Source organism: Solanum pennellii, chromosome 11 (assembly GCF_001406875.1).
Source record: "Solanum pennellii chromosome 11, SPENNV200".
NCBI classification, from domain to species: domain Eukaryota; kingdom Viridiplantae; phylum Streptophyta; class Magnoliopsida; order Solanales; family Solanaceae; genus Solanum; species Solanum pennellii.
In genome coordinates, this window is record NC_028647.1 from 12,097,585 (window position 1) to 12,100,876 (window position 3,292).

Here is a 3,292-nt window from a genome sequence, read left to right on the forward strand (position 1 = left end):
TAAGATGGATTGTAGAAAAGGCACTATAAAAAGAACTTGAAATTGTGTGTCAGGTCCCTATATATATGCATCGCTTGGATTAGGCGATGGGACAACGGTCAAAAGGACCAATGACTGACACGTGGTGATATGGATGGTTCTTATTTGTCAGTTTAAAACAAACGTAAAGAGTGCTAAATTTAAGAAGGACCAGGTCCTCAACTACAGATGAAATACAATTCCAGAATGGTTCTGGCCATTCTCTGCTCCTATGCATTCAATGGGTGTATACCTGCATTCAGGTACAAAGTACGATCTTACTTAAACAATGCATTGCAAGTTCTGTGGATACCTGCCCTTCAAATCTTATCCAAAACAGGAATTAGAGGTTTTTTTAATGAAATTAGGTTAATGCAAGTTCATCATCTTTAACTTCAGCCTGTTGCTCTCAAATTGATCCTTGCTGTTCATCATCTCTAACTTCAGCCTGTTACTCTCAAATTGATCCTCGCTGAGAGATTTGATAAAGATGCCTGCAATATGATCTTCAGTCCAGTAGTATTTCATGATGACGTTTCCTTTCTCAACATTATCTCTCAAAAGTTTGTGTCTTACATCAATGTGCTTGGTTCTTTTTGAGCTGGATTAGATTTTCTCCCATGTTGACTGCACTGTCATTATCACACATGAGAGGGATGGTGTTGATGTGGATTCCAATATCCTCAAGTTGTTGCTTTATCCAAAGAAGTTGGGCACAACTGGGAGCAACACCTAAACACTCAACCTCAATTGTTCAGAGAGACACTGATGAGTGAGGATCCAAGGAAATGAGACATTCCAGAATTGCGTTATCTGTCCACTTGATATCCTGCAAAATCAGCATCTGCAAAGCCTACAAGGTCAAAAGAGTCACCAGCCGGATAGAAAAGGACCAGGTCCCCTGTTTTCTTCAAGTATCTCAGAATCCGTTTGGCAGCCTTTAAATGTGACTCTCGAGGACATTCTTGGAATTTAGCACACATTCCAACACTGTATACTATGCCAGGTCTGCTAGCAGTCAGATACAATAGGGATCCAGTGATTCCCCTATACATGGTTTGATTCATAAGAGGATCAGTTTCCTCTGCTACAAGCTTGGAATTTGTTCCCATAGAGGTATCTATAGGTTTGGAATCAAACGTGTTGAATTTCTTTAGCAACTCCTTTGTATACTTCTCGCGACTGATTGAGATTCCTTCTGATGATTACTTAATTTGTAGCCCCAAAAAGAAAGTCAGTTCACCCATTATGCTTATCTCAAACTCCTTTTCGATTAATGATGAAAATTCTTCACAGAAGTGCTCCTATGTGGATCCAAAGATAACTTCATCCACATATACCTGTATGATAAGTAGTTCATGTTCTATTTTCATTAAGAACAAGGTATTGTCAATTTTTCCCCCTTTGAAGCTATTTTCAACGGGAATTTTGACAATCTTTCATACCAAGCTCTGGAAGCTTGTTTTAACCCATACAAGGACTTATTCAATTTGAACACATGATTTGGTAGCTCAGCATCTTCAAAACCAGGAGGTTGTTTAACAAACACCTTTTCCTTTAAGTCTCCATTTAGGAATGCACTTTTGACATCCATTGGATACAACTTGAAACCCATGAAAGCAGCAAAGGCTATAAGAATTCTAATAGCCTCCAGTCTCGCAACTAGTGCAAAGGTTTCATCATAGTCTATGCCTTCTTCTTGATTATATCCTTGAACAACTAATCTTGATTTGATCCTTGTAATCACACCATTTTCATCAAGCTTATTTCTGAAAACCCACCTGGTCCCAATAATTGTTCTGTCAGCAGGTTGTGGGACCTGGTACCATACCTTGCTTCTCTCAAATTGATATAGTTCTTCTTCCATTGAGTTAACCCAGTCTGCATCACACAAAGCCTATTTTACATTCTTAGGCTCAATTGATGAGATAAAAGCTGAAAATACAACTAGATTTCTTGTTTTTGATCTAGTATGGATTCTAGAGTTCAGAGGTGAAATGAGATTATCAAGTGGATGAGATGAACTATGTTTCCATCCTGGTCTTGATGTCAATGAATGTAACTGATCAGTGTCCTCCTCTTCATCGACAGAGTCCTCATTTTCTGGAGAGTGAGTGATATCTTGATTGGAGTTCTGAATGGGACAATGTTCCTCTTCAGTCTTATCAACCTCATTAGTCTTTTTAGATGAACTTTGATCAGCATTGTCAATCTTTAATTGATCACCTGTCTCAGCTTTACTTCTTTCACTTTGCTGAGCTTGAAACAACTCATCTAACTCATCTTCATCATTTGATGCTTTCCTTTTTAGATCTCCATCTTCATCGAAGACTACATGGACACTTTCTTCGATACATTGAGTTCTCTTGTTGAATACTCTGTATGCCTTACTTGATAAATAGTATCCTACAAAAACTCCTTCATCACTTCTAGGATCAAACTTTCCAAGATCATCTTTACCATTGTTCAAGACAAAACACTTATTCAACAATGATCTTATCAAACATCTGTTTGTGACATGGCATGCTGCATTGACTTTCTCAGCCCAAAAATTTTGTGGAAGATTTGACTCAATAATCATGGTTCTTGCAATATTTACCAAGGTTCTGTTTTTCTTTTCCACTACTCCATTTTGCTGGGGAGTTCTTGGAGCTGAGAAGTTGTGGCGTATGCCGTTTTCCAGACAAAAATGATTAATTTTTGAGTTTTGAAACTCAGTTCCATGATCAGACCTGATTCCATCCATCACTTGATTCAATTTTGTTTGAATCATTTTGAAAAACACTATCAATTCATCTGGAGTTTTTGCCTTTGATCTTAAAAATCTCATCCATGTGAATCTTGAGTAATCATCAACTATCACTGATACGCTCAAACTTACTTCTCAAATAAGAAGTAAAGCGGTCGTTTCAAGTAAATAACCCAACTAGTGAGGTTGGGATCGTTCCCACGAGGAAAATAGTCTAGACTTAACTTCAACTTGTTATTACTATTGTTTGGTCAATGACTTCCTTGGAAAGTAAAAACAATAAAAAGGGGGGTTTCTAATTCTAAATGAGTGAAAATAAATAACGCAATTGAAAGAAACACTTAACAGTTTTGAATGTTGGATTTTAATCAATTAATCAAAGTAACTAGGGTTTAGGTGTTCCCCACAGGTTCATAACTTTATAATTCTAACTATAACAATTCTTTCCTAGTATCTTGCATGCAAAGTGATAAGTTATGTATTTCTAAATCCTTGGTCCGGCATCTAGAAAATCTCACTCCGCAC